This window comes from Humulus lupulus, chromosome 3, assembly GCF_963169125.1.
Source record: "Humulus lupulus chromosome 3, drHumLupu1.1, whole genome shotgun sequence".
NCBI classification, from domain to species: Eukaryota; Viridiplantae; Streptophyta; class Magnoliopsida; order Rosales; family Cannabaceae; genus Humulus; species Humulus lupulus.
The window spans coordinates 45,846,768-45,865,372 of record NC_084795.1 but is presented as its reverse complement, the minus strand read 5'-3'; the positions used below and the strand labels follow the sequence as shown (position 1 = coordinate 45,865,372).

Sequence of the window (18,605 nt, the reverse complement as noted above, 5' to 3'; positions counted from 1 at the left end):
GGTTAACTTTGGAACAACAACGAGTTTCGAGCCTGAGAATTAAGTCATATAGGATGATCAGAAACAGACTTAGTAAATTATAAAGATGGCTTATTTTTCTAAGTTTAGAAACAGACCCTAATCATAAAGAAGGCTAACATAATTTTTTTCATAAGAAATCATAATTAATAGGTCAGAGTTATGTTTGCTTAGATTAAGTTTTGCCTTAGAGCCTATTAGGATAAGTTCTAACATGTTCTCGACTGTTAGAACTTTGTTGAGGATGTCCCTTAGAAGATTTGCTCGCACCAACGGAAACGCCTCAAGCGTCGCTCCTGAAACTTATGAAGCCCCTACAGTTCGCAGAAGGGGAAGGCGTGCAACCAATGATGTTGCTAAAGAAAGAGCACCGCCGCCGCCGGTTGACAACACTGCAGAAATTGCAAGACTACGACAACAAGTGGAGGAATTACTACAGCAACAGCGACATCAAACTCAGCCTCCACCTCAGCTGCAATCACAGCCTCAGCAGATGGCTCAAGTACCCCATCAAGTAAGTCCTTATGGGGCATGGCCAATGGCGAACTATGCGCCATACCCAGCTCAGTACATGGAGCCAATCTATGAGCGGTTTCGTAAGCAACACGCTCCAAACTTTGAAGGGACAACAGACCCCTTTGAAGCAGAAGAATGGCTTAGAAATGTAGAGCTGATCCTAGCGCATATGAATCTCGGCAACGCGGACCGCATATCCTACATTTTGTCTCTGCTTAAGAAATATGCAAGAATATGGTGGGACTTAGTTCAGCAGATTAACGATGCTGCCACCATGATATGGACAAGATTTGTGGAGCTGTTCCACAAGAAGTATTACAACTCGGAAGTCATCGCTACAAGGGTCGAGGAGTTTGCTAGTTTGAAGGAGGGCAACTTAACGGTAGTAGAATATGCTCGACAGTTCAACAGATTAGCCAAGTTTGCACCAGAGTTGGTTCCAACTGACTTTATGAGGGTGACCAAGTTTGTTAGATGACTTAGACCAAAGATTGAATTAGGGGTTAACTGATCGCCAAAAAGTAACACGCAAGTATACGCGGTCTAATCAAGTAATATACCATAAGTAAAGTGTCGATCCCACGAAGACTGCTATTAATTACCAATAATTAACCTCTAATTCTAACTGATTTAAATAATAATTTCAGATTGATAAATAAAATAATTATTACTGAAAATTAAGAAAACTACTAAGCACTTAAAGAAATGCAGAGATGAAATTTGATTTAATTCAATAAATGCAAAAGTTAGGGCTTTAGTTTCATCAACTCCACTTATGATTTCTAACCAATTCTCAATATTTCTTAATTCTATTGTGGTAGCATATTACAATTATAAATTATAGTCTTGTTAGGATCTATAATTCTCTACAATATACTATTTCCTACATCTCTGTGGTAAATCAATATATTGCAGGCTTTAAACACATAATCCCTAAACTACACAATTCATAAAAGTACTTTCGTCTAATATAAAATTGTGATTATTTACCTATAGCATAATTATCCTTCTCTTTTCAGAGTATAGGTTAAAATCATATAAACATGTAAATGATGATCAAACATTCACAAGCATTAAGCATACGATAAATAATCCACAGCAGAAGAAAGAAATTCAGGAAAATTTCATTAAGAGATCAAAAGTTTCAAGAAGAATCCACTAAAACCCTAATAACAAGATTAGTTCAAAGCAGACATAATGAAATCAATCAAATTAAATATAAACATAAACTCCATTAAAGAGATTACAGAAAAAAATAAGAAATCAAACTCTAGGTCTTCAATGTTCTCCTTTGCCTGTAATGACTTCTCTACACCTCTAATAATGAATAGCCTCCCCTAATTAACTCTTAAAACGTATTTAAAAAGAACCCTAAAATATCTAACAATTATGCCACTTCTGCAGGCCACATACAGCCACACGCACCGTGGCCCTAGCATCCAAGCGTCGCGGTGCGCCTCTTTGTTCAAGCGCAGTCCCCTCTCTGACTTCAGCGAGCGCCGCGCCCCTTCAAAATTCCAGAAAATGGCCCTCTCTGCTTTTTCCTTGCGCCGCAGCTCTTCATTCAAGCGCCGCGGCCCCTCTAATTCTTCCAAAAACTTGTTTCCACACTCCAAAACGAACAATTATCTCCACAAATGAGTCTACAACTTCCTTTTTGTCAACATTTAGCATAAATTTCCCAATTTAAGCTGATTTTTCAGTCATTTCCCAAACTTCACGTTTTCTTCTCCTATTTCCTGCAAACATACCAAAACAAGCATAATACCGCATAACACTCCACCAAAATGACTCAAACTTACCCTAAACACATGTTAAAAACTATGCTAAAAACATACTCATCAAATTCCCCCAAACTTGACTTTTACTCGTCCTCTAGTAAACCAAAACAAACAACTCAACGAACAACAAAAACACACACACACATTTTGAATCAAGCCAACAACAATACTAAGCCTCAAGCTATGACAAATAACTCACTTATATAATCTTCAAGGAACTCGACTTGTAATCCAGAATTTCAGTTGAAACATTCATTCCATTCAATTAAACAACAAAAATAACAGCTCTCAAAATCATGATTAACAAATAATATGTAATTGAATTCCTTTATGCTCACTGAGTTTCCATTCCAATCCAACAACCAAATAATATCCCATAAGCTTGCTATACTTGCTAATCTCCACTAATGTAGACAAAACATGCTCAGAAATCAATAGGTCTTTTCAAGCTTATAACTGAATGGCTTAGGCAAAGGTGGATGAGAAAGTCATTTAAGCTCAACATATACCATGAACACTAACCAACCAACTCTACATTGAATACAAATCACAAGTCCAATCCCACTGTTCCCAATATCTTATCATTTCGAGAGAAATTTCATAAACAAAAATTTTCTTCTTCCCCCTTTTTTTTTTATATATAACATTACACTCCCCGAAACTTATTCCTTGATAATACAATTTGGAGTGTAATGTTATCTCATCATTGAATTTTTTTTCTTTTTCTTGCTTTCTTTTTCTACTTTTCTCTTCTTTCTCTCAAGATGTATTTTCTCCATTGTTGACACAACTTGTCATACATAACCCCCTTATTACAAATCAATCCCAAGTATCATTCATATGTTCATGGTACACGCAAGGGAAAGACCAAATAATAATTAGGTTTTCAAGTTATTAGCTCAAAGCAAATGTCAATCAATAAAAGGGTCAATTTAGGCTCAACAATGGGTAACTAAGGATTAAACATATCAAGGTTGGCTTGAAAGGCTCAAATGGTCCAAAAAAATTGCCTAAATCATTTTTCTAAGCATGCATGATCTAAGATTTCACCTCAAAAAGCAGGCAAACAAGTTCTAGATAAACCAATCCAATCTTCCCTTCCTATTTCAAACTTAGCAAGCATAAATTTTATTCCATCACATAAAATTGATCAAAATCATAATTAAGCTCTCAATTATTTAAGTGTTTAAGAAAAATATAACAAAATATTCAACCAAGCACACATATTTTTTTTAGTTTTATTCCCATTCAACTTACACAATTCATCACTCAATCATATTATCATCGGCTAAGCATTGGTAACTTGATTCAACTCACACCCTAAATAAAACACGACTAACACAACTAAAACCAAAACAAAACAACACAGAAACCAAAACAACACAGACATGACAAACAACAATAAATCTCTTCCCCCAAATTGAACCTAAACATTGTCCCCAATGTTTGATATGTTGTGTTTTTTTCTTTTTTTTTTTTTTGAAAACAAAATAAAATAAAACAAAAGTAAAGGAAAAGAGACTTACCATAGACATTTAAAATGGTGGAGGCGGCAACGACGGTTGATACGGGAAAAATTGAGATGGTAAAGGAAATGGAGCCACATCTTCATCGTTCCGGAGAGACCACCAATTTACCAATGCATTTAGCTGGTCTATGTGAGCAATTTGTGTAACGCCCCAACTCCAGGGACCGCTACAGTGCACATTGCAAACAGTGCTAAACTCGCTAATCGAGTCGTTTGGCCATAAATGTGTAACTAAGCATGATTAGAAGTTTAGGGGTTAAAAACTTTGGTTAAGATATAACGTTTCACTAGAACGTTTAATATATACATTGGGATCCCAAAAATATAATTTCAGGGTTTATTACAAGAAAGTGTTTACAACAGGCCGTTCTAAGAGGCAAAACAGGGTTCAGCCCTAGTTCCACTTTCAAACCTCGCCCAAGTATTGGTCAAGCAGCTGCATATGTACACGTCATCACCTAAGCTCTCCAACTCAAGGATGGTCCAGCTTTCTTTTGCCTTTACCTGCACCACAAAGCACCCGTGAGCCGAAGCCCAGCAAGAAAACTCATATGCTCATAAACAGTCATATCATGATATCAAATCATATCTGGCATGCCTAGCAATCATAGCTCTATTTTGCATGCAAATGAATTCCAACAAATGATGAGGTATCCCGGATAAGAAATCCTGGCCTTCTGACTGGAGGACTATCAAGTCAATCCTAATCAGATGAGTGTCGCAACACTTGAGGTTCCGATAAACCATGTTGAGTGACCGACAAGCGAGTCACTAATTCAAGTGGAAGGGTGGCTGTTGGGTAAGCCTCTAACCTTCAACAGGTTCTGGCAAACCATACTGAGTGACTGACAAGCAAGTCACTAATTGAAATGGAAGGCTGGCTGTTGGGTAAGCCTCTAACCTTCAACAGGTTCTGGTAAACCATGCTGAGTGACCAACAAGCAACTCACTGAGGCCTCAGTGCCCAAAGCCATGCATATGATGATCAAAATGATCATACAGAGCTCATAACTCTGATCAGATGAGTGAATATCACTTTGAGGTTCTGGTAGACCATACTGAGTGACTGACAACCAAGTCACTAGGGGCCCAGTGCCCATAGCCGTGTAACAACACCGTTACCTAGGCTTTCCTGAAATGGCTCTTATCAAATGAGTGACTGACAAGCATGTCACTGAGGGGTCGGTACCCATAGCCATGTGACCTAACAGTCACGGGGCTCGCTGGCCCTGGCCCTGAATGACTAGCCTTTGGCTAGTTAAACGCTTGTTATATTCATCGAACTTGAGAGGTTGGTCCTGCATTAATGCTCTTTGAGTCATTCAATGCAGAGGGTCGATTAGGTCCAATCGACATATCTTGCACTAAACACACTAGGGTTGTCATGACTAGTGAGTTAGCACAATGTGACCAGTGCCCAGTACCACTGCCGAACCTGACTAATGAGTCACGGCTTCACAGTTGATACTAACACCTTTGCCAAATCTGACTAATTAGTCAGTGCCATGCACAAGTAAGCAATGCTATCATTATGTATCATATGCCAATTATCCAAGAAAAGGGCATTCAGCATGCTTACTAAACAGTTGCTAGCATAATTATGATCATGCACAAACTCAGAGACTCAAGCCCTGACCAATCTCATGTTCATCATTCACGGCATGCCCTAATCACATGTTTCTCGTGCATCACATGCATCACACTTAATCATCCAGCATGCCTCAGTGATAATCATATGCAAATGGGCAAGATTGCCAAGCATTCATTATGCTATCAATGTTTACATTTAAACATCCAACATGCATCAATCATAGCCATGCATGTCACACATGGGGTGCAGTTTTCTTACCTTGGGTTCGAGCAAGAATTAGTAAAATAACGACCCTTAAGAACGATCAATCCTTTGGTCCTTTAGCGGTCACCTAGTCATAACCAAATATGGAATCCCATCAATAAAATAAATCATAGAAAGGTTTATAATCTAAAACCTCACTCCCGGGATCCATCCCACACTCTCGAGACTCTCAATCCACCCAAACGGGGTAAAGGAACCAACCCCTGAGCCTTAAAAGTCCTCCCGAGCCCTAAAATATGCTTGCTGGAAAGTGCACTAGCGCTGGGGCACTACCTAATGGCGCTGGGGCGCTGCCCCAAAGTCAGAGAGCTCCAGAATCAGCTCTGCCTAGCGCTGGGGCGCCATCAGCAAACCAGAAACTTTTCTGGTCTTCTCCCCTACGATTTCCCTCTGAAACCAAGTCCCAAAACCAATCCCAAACATCATCAAAACATCAAACTCAACCCCCAAACCTCATCTACATCACACCCTCATCAAAACCCAAGCAATCTTACACAAGAACTTCCATGAATTCTCACAACTAACATCTCAAATTCCCAACTGAAAACTAACTTGTAAAACAGGGTAAAGCTTAAGTTCTTGGGTGAAACCTTACCTCAAGTTGGATTTGAGTCCTCTTCAATGTTTGAACTAAGTTCCTAAGCTCCCACCTTTGATCTCCTAGCTTGGTTCTTCAAGTTGGCTCTCAAAAATTGAAAGGAAGATGGAGGGAAGAACATGCACGGGAGGGAGAGAAAGAGATGAGGTTGATGCTCTGTTTTACACTTTTCCACAGCCTTCCAAACTAAATGAGCTGATATAAATCCTTAAGGTCAAAAGACCATAATGCCCCTAGGCCAAATTAAAGCTTCTAAACACTCCCAAGGGTAAAACCGTCCTTTCCAACCTATACCGTTAATTATAATTAACACCCTCCATTTCCCGTTATTCTCAAAATTATCAAATACCAATAAATCATATCCCATTACCCTTCAATTCCCAGTAATGTTCTAATCATCAAAATGACCCCGAGTCTCATCCCGAGCCTCGAACTAAATCCCGTTATGACTAGACCGAAAACTTGCATTCCCATGATCGTCTCATGTCGAATGGCTCGAACCAATCCACATATAATGTGGTAAAATTATAATTCACCCATATGCATAAAATTACACAATCACGCCCCCAACGACCAAATTACCAAAATGCCCTTGCAATTAAAATATGAGCCCATATGCATGCATTCACCATCATATAATAATATAATTCACATAAACATGCATATAATCATTAAATACCATAATAAATCAATTATGGCCCTCCCGGCCTCCTAATCAAGGTCCTAAACCTTATTAGGAAATTTGGGGCATTACAATTTGATACTCACTTTGCTGCGCCAAGTATTGCTGCATATGCTGATGCTGCGCAATCTGATAATTGTTCTGTTGAACCAAATACTGGAATTGATTCTGCATCAACTGCATATAGGGATCAAAAGTACCAGCTGCAGGTTGAGCAGGCGGCTGTACAACTGGTACCTCTTGCGCATGCTCCTCCGGAATCGTACCCTCCACATCTGCTTCATTATCCTCTTCGTCAACATCATCTAATCGTGGTCTTTTATCAACAACACGCTGCCGAGGTGGTGGTGCTTCTAAGGAAGGTAGTTCATAACCCATCACCCTATTTTTAGAAATTGCCGACATAGGCTTCCGAATGACATCACTTCCAAACATAACCACTCCATATGTTCGGCATAAATCTGTGATTAAGGAGCCATGACCTAATCCTCCCGTAGTGGTTAACATACTGATATCCTTCATACTCTTCCTAACAACTCGGCCTACATCAATTATCATGCCAGTCATAATGGCATAAACCAACAACAACCTCTCCTTGTTGATATCCGACATATGAGTAGTCAGCATTAGCCTTGCACTCACAAAGTGCACCCAAGCCCGCGCCACATGATTCAATTGATAGCGCCAAAGATATTTCGGAACACCACCAACAACTGTAAACCTGGCTCCCGGTATACTTAAAGTTTCTGTCACCTCGACCCAATTAATATCATCCCCATGAGCCCATTGATGATATTCATCTTCCTCTCGTTCATACGTTGGCATATCATACAATCCAGCAATAGTATCTATACCAACCAGAACTTGAACACCTCGAACAAATACTTCTGTATTCCTCATCTCCACATAATTTGCATAAAATTCTAATACCACTGAAAAGTTTGCATGACTAACATCCTCTGCAGCAAACATAGCCCAACCCCTTCTTTGAATTTCTCCCCTAATTTCTTCATAAGTCGAGATTTCACATGGTGATTCCGTATACTCAAAACCCCGCTCACTTATGACCTTCCTCTTACGTATCCTTGTATATCGCTCAAAAGCGGCCTTACTTACGAATTTTGTAACATCATATTCTGGGGGTGGTTCAGGTTCCTTCGAAGTAGATGGCCTAGAAGAAGATGGTCTATTGGTGTTTCTAGAAGATGATGCCCTAGAAGGATTTCTTTTAGGTCCCATAATATACTGCAATAAATTGGACAGCACCTCCCCTGTTTTTTCAATATTCCCCAAATTCCAAATGTTTCTCAAATAAAGCAAACCAACTCACTACAATACTTCACTATCCCCACTATAATCTTCAATCAAAAATCCTTTCACAATGCCTTCTATATAAAGAAATCACCAAAAAAAATTGAAGATTTGGAGAAACACTTACTTACCAATGATAAATGCCTCTTGAACCCTTCAAATGCACCAAGTAATCCTAAAAGCACCACTCCAATTGATAAAATTTGGAAATAAGGATTTGAAGAATTTTTGGGGATTAGGGATTTCAAAATCAGAATAAGAAATGGGAAGGAAAAAGAAATATTTGGAGGAATTTGTATGTGGATTGAAGATGTAAGAGGGAGATTAAGAAGAAATTTCTGGGTAAAAGAGAGGAAATTAGAGAGAAAATGGAGAGAAATTTTTGTTGGAATTTTTTTCAAAATGAAGAGAATGACCAAAATGAAAGAGGGAAACCCTCTTTAAGCCTCGGACCCCCATACGCGCCGCGGCGCGCTCCTCCAAGCGCTGCGGCGCTCCCCAAATTCTTGTTTCTGGGAAATTTCCAAGCGCCGCAGCTCTTCCCATATGCACCACGGCGCGCTCCTCCAACCCGAGCCACCTTCTCTGTTTCTCGTCAAGGGTCGTGGCTCTTGTTGCACGCGCCGCAGCTCTCTCTTCAGACTGCAAAATCTTCATTCTTTTTAATTTTTTAATTTTTTTTTATAGTTTTCATGATTTCCACGGTTCTATTACATTCAAAAATACTAAAAAATAATAATAAGTCCAACCACAACTAATAAATAAAAACTAAAAATTGTTCATACTTTTTACAAACTAACTGAACTAAAAATTAAAAATAAACATAGGAATGCCTCCTAAGAGCGTTGTCGTTAACGTCATTTAGTCGGACGCTGCTTTAGTTTCAGATCAAATCAGTTCCAACTCGACCACGGACCTACATGTCTCCACCGGACCCTCCAAGTAATGCTTCAATCTCTGACCGTTCACCTTAAAATATCCCGTATTTTCTCTATGAACTTGTACTGCTCCATAAGGAAGTGAGAAGACTACCGTGTACGGTCCAGACCATCGTGACTTCAATTTACCAGGAAAAAGTTTAAGCCTAGAATTAAAGAGAAAAACTTTATCCCCTGGTTGAAAATCCTTCCTTAATATTCTCTTATCATGAAAAGCCTTTGACTTCTCCTTATATATCTTCGCATTCTCATAGGCTTCATTTCAGAATTCCTCAAGCTCATTTAACTCCATAAGCCTATTCTGCCCTGCCATGAAGAGATCAACATTTAACTTTTTCACAGCCCAATAAGCTCTATGCTCCAGTTCCACCGGTAGATGACAAGCCTTACCAAACACCAATCGATATGGTGACATACCAATCAGAGTTTTAAATGCCGTGCGATAAGCCCAAAGTGAATCATCAAGCTTCTTCGACCAATCCTTCCTCAAAGTATTTACTGTTTTTTCCAAAATACCTTTTATTTCTCTATTCGATACTTCAGCTTGGCCATTTGCAATTGGGTGGTAGAATAACACCTTTCGATGGTGAACACCATAGCAAGCACAAAGAGCAGTGAACTACTTATTGCAAAAATGACTTCCTCGATCACTAATAATAGCTCTTGGAGTACCAAATCGAGTAAAGATATTTTTATGAAGGAACTTAATAACTTCCTTCCCATCACAAGTAGGAGTTTCTGTGGCTTCTACCCATTTAGAAACATAATCCACCACAAGCAAAATATATTTTTTATTATACGATGATGGGAAAGGTCCCATAAAGTCTATCCCCCATACGTCAAATAGCTCAACTTCCAAAATACCAGTCATCGGCATTTGATCTCTTCTTGATATGTTCCCAGTCTGTTGATAACGATCACAACTTTTGACAAAATCATTAGCATCCTTAAATAACGTAGGCCAGTAAAACCCACTTTGCAAAACCTTCGCAGCTGTTCTTGTTCAGCCAAAATGACCGCCACAATGCAAAATATGACAATGAGTTAAGATTGACAACATCTCCTCTTCAGGCACACATCTTCGAATAACTTGATCTGGGCAATGCTTATACAGAATAGGCTCCTCCCAATAATAATGCTTCACCTTCGAATAAAATTTCTTTAATTGTTGCCTTGTCATCTCAGGGGGTATAACCTTAGCAGCCAAATAATTAACATAATCCGCAAACCATGGAACCTCCTTGCAAACATTCACTTCGAACAATTGCTCATCCGGAAAAGCATCATTAATCTGAACTTCTTTATTAAGAGAATTTTCCCCAACCTCTAAACGAGACAAATGATCAACCACCAAGTTCTCAGTACCTTTCTTATCCTTAATTTCGACATCAAATTCTTGTAATAACAAAATCCACTGAATAAGACGAGGCTTGGAGTCCTTCTTAGTCATAAGATACTTTATTGCTGAATGATCCGTATAGACTACCACCTTATTTCCGATCAAATATGGACGAAACTTATCGAAGGCATAAACTATGGCTAGAAGTTCTTTTTCTGTTGTTGCATAATTTAGTTAAGCATCATTTAAAGTTCGACTAGCATAGTATATAGTTTGAAATACCTTGTCCACTCACTGCCCAAGAACCGCTCCAACCGCATAATCACTAGCATCGCACATAAGCTCAAATGGAAGGTCCCAATTAGGTGTACACACTATCGGCACTGAAATGAGCTTCTCCTTAAGATTCTTGAAAGCAATCAAACACTCATCATTAAAATCAAAAGGAACCCCATTCATCAACAAGGTAGACAGTGGCTTTGAGATCTTAGAGAAGTCTTTGATAAATCTCCGATAAAACCCCGCATGGCCCAAGAAACTCCTCACTCCCTTAACTGAAATTGGAGGTGGAAAATTCTCTATAGTAGAAATCTTGGCTCGATCCACTTCAATTCCTTTCTTCAAAATTTTGTGCCCCAATACAATTCCTTCATTAACCATAAAGTGGCACTTTTCCCAATTAAGCACCAAATGCGACTCCTCACACCTTCTCAACACCATCTCTAAATTAGTCAAACACGTGTCAAAAGAGGACCCATATACCAAAAAATCATCCATAAAAATTTCAATCCCCTTTTCAACCATGTCAGAGAATATTGCCATCATACACCGTTGAAATGTGGCTGGTGCATTACATAACCCGAATGGCATCCTTCGAAAAGCAAAAGTCCCATAAGGACATGTAAACGTTGTCTTTTCTTGATCCTCCGGTGTAATTACGATCTGGTGATAGCCCGAGTACCCGTCTAGAAAACAATAGTAATTATGCCCTGCCAATCTATCCAACATTTGATCAATGAAAGGCAAAGGAAAATTATCTTTCCTCGTTGCCTTATTCAACTTCCGATAATCAATACATATTCTCCAACCCGTCACAATCCTAGTTGGAATCAGTTCATTGCTTTCATTCTTGACCACCGTCATACCCCCCTTTTTCGGTACTACTTGCACTAGACTTACCCAAGCACTATCAGAAATAGGGTAAATCACTCCAGCATCCAACCACTTCAAAATATCTTTCCTCACCACTTATTTCATTGTTGGATTAAGCCTTCTCTGAGCGACAATAGTTGGTTTCGTCTCATCTTCCATAAGAATTCTATGCATAACTGTTGATGGGCTAATTTCTCTTATATCAGCCAGAGTCCACCCTTTAGCAGTTTTATGAGTTCGTAAAACCATCAACAACTTCTCCTCCTCTACTTCCGAAAGAAATGATGAAACTATAACGGGAAGAGTCTCTTTTTCCTCAAGATAAGCATAGCGGAGATGGTCCGATAAAACCTTCAATTCTAAAATAGGTGGCTTCTGAATCGATGGTAATGGTCTGTCTGGTCCTGCACCCAATTCTTCAAATTTCTTATGCTTCCATGGCTCAGCTGATTTTATCCACTTTAAATAACTCATCACCTCTTCATTCTCCTCACCATCTACATCATCAACTGTAAGACTTAACTCAAGAGGATCCTCTCTTAATTTTTTTCTTTCTACTACTTCTTCGACCATATCAACTAAGAAACAACTATCACTTGCTTTGGGATAAGTCATAGCCTTAAACACATTAAATACTACTTCCTCCCCTTGAACTCTCAGCTTCAACTCTCCCTTTTGCACATCTATTAATGCTTGCCCAGTTGCTAAAAATGGTCTCCCTAATATAATAGGAACATTCTCATCCTCCTCCATATCAAGAACTATAAAATCAGCTGGAAAAATAAACTTATCCACCTTTACCAATACATCTTCTATAATACCACGTGGATGCTTCACAGATCTATCAGCCAGCTGTAATGTTACTGTAGTTGGCCTAGCTTCCCCTAAACCAAGCCTCCGGAATACAGACAATGGCATTAAATTAATACTCGCCCCCAAATCACAAAGTGCATGCTACATTCAAACTCCCCAATAGTGCATGGAATGGTAAAACTCCCAGGATCTCTTAACTTTTGAGGAAGCTTTCTTTGCAAAATCGCACTACATTCTTCTGTTAATGCCACTGTTTCGTAATCACCCATCTTTCTCTTATTAGAGAGAATCTCCTTCATAAACTTTACATAGCAAGGCATCTGTTCTAATGCGTCCGTGAATGGTATATTTATGTGTAGCTTCTTGAACACCTCTAAAAACTTTGCAAACTGCTTATCCAAATTATGCTTGCGAAGTCTTTGTGGATATGGAACTCTAACATGATGCTCAATATTTACAGGTGGGGTCTCCTCTTCTTCCTTAAGGCCTTCAGTAACCTTTTTATCATCCAACTTCTTCTCTTATTCTTCTGACTGACTCTTCATTTTGTGGTTGATAATAGCCCGGTGGAGGATTTTGATGTGCATATTGTTGTGGATAAGGTGGCCTATTTTGGGTAGGTTGATATGGTGGCTAAGGTGGAGGATAAGGTTGGAGGGTGTTTCGGTTGTTAGACCAGGAAAAGTTGGGATGGTTCTTCCAAGCTAGGTTGTAGGTCATGGAATTGGGATTATTAGGCTGTCTTTGGTAATTTCCTATGGCTTGGACTTCTTCCATGGGCATGTTATTCATGTCTATAGCAGGGGCATTGGTTTGGTTGATGGGTTGTACCACACACTTCACAAAGGTTTTGAACTTGCATAGCTTGAGATGGGAGTGTAGTCTTTTGTAATTGCTTCGTCAAGGCTGCTACTTGAGCTGTAAGCATGGTTATAGCATCCAATTCCATCATTCCAGCCACCTTCTTTGGCTGTCCCCTTTCAGTTGGCCATTGATAATTATTCATCGCCATCTCCTCTAATAGCTCATATGCCTCATTAGCACTTTTACTCATAAAGGCACCTCCCGCTGCAGCATCTATAATTGTTCTTGTCGTCCCATTCAACCCATTATAAAAATTATGCACCAACATCCACTTTTCTATTCCATGGTGCGGACACTTCCTTAACAACTCCTTAAAGCGCTCCCAAGAATCATACAGTGACTCTCCATCCAACTGATAAAAATTATTAATCTCACCCCTTAACTTTGCAGCCTTTGCTGGAGGAAAGAACTTGGCAAGGAATTTCTGAGCTAACTCCTTCCATTAGTGATCGAATTCGCTTGTAAGGATATCAGCTGTAATGCCCTGAATTCTCCGATGAGGTTTAGTGGCAGTTTAGTAGGCCGGGAGGGCCGTAATTATTTAATTACGCCATTAAATGAATATATGCATGTTTATGTTAATTATATTATGATATAATGATATATGCATGCATGTGGGTCCACATTTAATATATTATGATGTCTTGATAATTTGGCCCATTGAGGGTAAATTTGTGTATTTGGGTGTGATGTGATTTGTGAATGAGATTCCATTATTATGGAGATATATTCGAGCTATTCGGCATGAGACGGTCATTCTTAGTGGATTAGCAGTTTTGTCATAACGGGGTCAATTTTGGGGTAATAGGAATGTTTATTTGATGATAAATTGGGAATATTTGAGATCAGGGTGAAATTTTGGAGGTTTTGACTATAATGTCCCCAGGGGTGTTTTCGGGACCCCGAGCATTAGGTTTTATTTGAGGTTACTTAAGCTTGAAGTAGCTGTCAGATAGAACGTACGATAAGAAAACATCTCGTTCTCCTTCGTTAGTTCATTTTTGCCACCCGAAGCATATTTGAAGAAATCTTGAGTTCTAGGAGTCGGAATCGAGCGAGGATCGAGGCATAGAGATCCTAGGAAGGATTAGACGCTTCTTGACCAAAGGATTTGATAGAAAACAACCAAATCGAAGGTAATCTAAGTTTAAAGTTTTGAGTTTTTAGAGTTTCTAAGCTTTGAATTGGACTTTGTGAATTGTTGGGTTTTCGATTCATTTGAACCTTGGGTTTTGAGGGTTTTGATGCATTGGGAAGCTTGGGAACCTTGTTTTGATGATTGGGGAATGTTTAGAAATGTTTTTGGAGGCTTTGGAGTGTTAAAAACACGTTTGGGAATGGCCTAGAGTTGAGGGCCGCGACCCTGTTCTTGGGGTGCCGCGGCCCTGCCTTGAAGAAGCAGGTGGGGTTTTTTGTGCCTGCTGGGCGCCGCGGCCCTTACCTCAAGGAACTCTGGGGGCCGCGGCCCAAGGTGCTAGGGCCGCAGCCCTTGCCCAGTTTTTACCCCGTTTGCTCGTTTTGACCCCGGGAACCTAGTTTTAGGCCTCGGGAGTGTCCCTACTACTTGGATTAGTTTGGATTGGTCTCTTGGAGGCTAGATATTGGTTTGAGAACCTTTGATTATCATGTTATTGATGGTATCCTATAATGTGTTATGATTAGGTAACCGCTAAAGGACTAAAAGCTAAACCGTTCTCAAGGGTCGTTCTTTTGTTCATTCTAGCTCGAATCAGAGGTAAGAAAACTGCACCCCAGATGTGATATGCATGGTTATTCATGAGGCATGTTGGTTGTATAAATGTGGACATGAATTGATTGTGGAATACTTAGCAAATGTTGCTCACTTGTGCATGGTACTGGCTCATTAGTCAGGTTTGGCAAAGGTGCTAGTATCAACTGTGAAGCTGTGACTCATTAGTCAGGTTCGGCAGTGGTACTAGGCACTGGTCACATTGGGCTGTCTCATTAGTCAAGACGGCCTTAGCATGTTCAATGTAAGCCAATAAAGATTAGATCTAATCGACTTTCTGCATTGAATGACTCAAAGAGCATTAATGCCGGACCGACCTCAAGTTCGATGAATATTATAAGCGCTTGTGTGGCTTACCCATCAGTCACTCACTTGTTAAAGTAGAGACTTACCCATCAGTCTCTCATTTGTTGAAGGCTAGTGTTACCTAGCAGCCACTCTTCCATTTGAATTAGTGATCTGTTTGTCGGTCACTCAGTATGGTTTACCAGGACCTCAAGTGACATTCTCTCATTTGTTTGAAAGCTATGAGCTGTGTGTGATTATAATGATAATCATTGAATGATGTTTACATATAATACTATGTTTTCTTGCTGGGCTTTGGCTCATGGGTGCTATGTGGTGCAAGTAAAGGAAAAGAAAAGCTCACCCAGCCTTGAGTGGAGAGCTTAGGTGGTGATGTGTACATATGCGGCCGCTTGACCACCACGGCCAAGGAGTTCTCAGAGGAACTAGGGGGTTTACCCTATTTTTGCCGCTTAGGTCGGCGGGGTTTGAGATTTTGGAACAGTAATGACCTTTTTGAGTTGTAAATGTTCTTGTGGGCCCATGAACAGTTTTATGTATCAATAAAACATATCCTTTCCTTTTTACTGGTTTTCACCTTAACCTGTTAATAACACTTAGATCACGTTTTTAACCAAAGGCCTCAGGCAATGAGTCAAATTTTTGGTTCACCGTAACTGTTCTGGGGTAACCAGGGCGTTACATCAGCCAACTTTTCACCCTATCCCTCAGTGAAAATGGGAATAGCCTTAGTCTTATAGCATCATCACTCACCCCATTCATCTTGAACGTTGCACATAACTCCATAAAATTAGCTTTGTGTAAATTAGGGTCCTCCGTCGGCATACCTCCAAACTGAACAGATGTTTGAACCATCTGAAGGATGGCTGGCTTAATCTCAAAGTTGTTGGCAGCAATGGTTGGAGGTCTAATGCATGAATGCACTCCTGTAACAGTAGGAAGTACATAATCTCTTAATGTTCGTGCTCCTTGCTCCCTTGTAACCTCAGCAGCCCCTTGACCATTATTAGCACCATTTCCCAAATTGTCAGCCATGGTGAATTCCAATTTCCTTTTTATTTTCCGGTTCTGTCTGCACGTTCTTTCAATTTCCCGGTCTATTGGTATAATCTGTTTTTGTCTATTGCTTCGCATATACCAACAAGTCCTGAAACACAAGAGAACCTTGATCCGAATAATTGTTAAAAAAAATAAATAAAAACAAATCAAATTAGAACAAAAATTAACTTATTGATATTAATAAAAACAGTCCCCGACAACGGCGCCAAAAACTTGATCGCCAAAAAGTAACACGCAAGTATACGCGGTCTAATCAAGTAATATACGATAAGTAAAGTGTTGATCCCACGAAGACTGCTATTAATTACCAATAATTAACCTCTAATTCTAACTGATTTAAATAATAATTTCAGATTGATAAATAAAATAATTATTACTAAAAATTAAGAAAACTACTAAGCACTTAAAGAAATGCAGAGATGAAATTTGATTTGATTTAATTCAATAGATGCAAAAGTTAGGGCTTTAGTTTCATCAACTCCACTTATGATTTCTAACCAATTCTCAATATTTCTTAATTCTATTGTGGTAGCAGATTACAATTATAAATTATAGTATTGTTAGGATCTATAATTCTTTACAATATACTATTTCCTACATCTCTGTGGTAAATCAATATATTGCATGCTTTAAACACATAATCCCTAAACTACACAATTCATAAAAGTACTTTCGTATAATATAAAATTGTGATTATTTACCTATAGCATAATTATCCTTCTCTTTTCAGAGTATAGGTTAAAATCATATAAACATGTAAATGATGATCAAACATTCACAAGCATTAAGCATACGATAAATAATCCACAGCAGAAGAAAGAAATTCAGGAAAATTTCATTAAGAGATCAAAAGTTTCAAGAAGAATCCACTAAAACCCTAATAACAAGATTAGTTCAAAGCAGACATAATGAAATCAATCAAAATAAATATAAACATAAACTCCAGTAAAGAGATTACAGAAGAAAATAAGAAATCAAACTTTAGGTCTTCAATGTTCTCCTCTGCCTCTAATGACTTCTCTACACCTCTAATAATGAATAGCCTCCCCTAATTAACTCTTAAAACATATTTAAAAAGAACCCTAAAATATCTAACAATTATGCCACTTCTGCAGGCCACGTACAGCCACACACGCCGCGGCCCTAGCATCCAAGCACCGCGTCGTGCCTCTTTGTCCAAGCGCAGCCCCCTCCCTGACTTCAGCAAGCGTCGCGGCCCTTCCCTCATGCGTCGCGGCCCTTCAAAATTCCAGAAAATGGCCCTCTCTACTTTTTCCTTGCGCTGCAGCTCTTCATTCAAGCTCCGCAGCCCCTCTAATTCTTCCAAAAACTTGTTTCCACACTCCAAAACAAAAAATTATCTCCACAAATGAGTCTACAACTTCCTTTTTGTCAACATTTAGCATAAATTTCCCAATTTAAGCTGATTTTTCAGTCATTTCCCAAACTTCACGTTTTCTTCTCCTATTTCCTACAAACATACCAAAACAAGCATAATACCGCATAACACTCCACCAAAATGACTCAAACTTACCCTAAACACATGTTAAAAACTATGCTAAAAACAGACTCATCATTAAGCTAGCAAACCCGGGAAATACTACCTATGCCAATATTCTAGAAACGGCAATAGAAGTAGCAAGGCTCCAGGCGAATGTTAGTAAGGAGAAGGCTAGTAGACCTGAGCCTAAATAGTGGGGCCAACCTCAAAATGGTCGGAACAACCACAACAACAGGTGTCAGCATAGCAATAGTAATAGTAATGGTCAGAAGAGAAGGCATACAGATGATAAGCAGCCCAACGGTGATAAAAGAGCACGGACAAACAATGGAGGCAATAAGTCGGGTTATGTAGAATACCTGCAATGCTCTAAGGGCTAAAAGAAACATCTTGGGGAATGTCATGCAAACATCAACGGATGCTTCAACTGTGGTTAGGAAAGTCATCGAAAGAAGGAATGTCCACAGCTCAAGCAGAAGGAGAAAAATGGATTAAATGATGGTTCCAGACCAAAGTCTTTGCCTTGACCTAGGGAGGAGCCAATTCTAGTAACAAGCAGTTACAGGTCAGATTCCTATCCTCGATAGTTTATGT

General features: G+C 39.3%; 1 non-coding gene across 1 annotated transcript; it reads left to right on the top strand.

The window, feature by feature from the left end:
• Nucleotides 1-13,673: 13,673 nt before the first annotated feature.
• On the top strand, nucleotides 13,674-13,780 carry LOC133828251 (small nucleolar RNA R71). Its single transcript, XR_009890880.1, has one exon. It is a non-coding gene; the product is annotated as a small nucleolar RNA R71 (small nucleolar RNA).
• The last annotated feature ends 4,825 nt before the right edge of the window (nucleotides 13,781-18,605 follow it).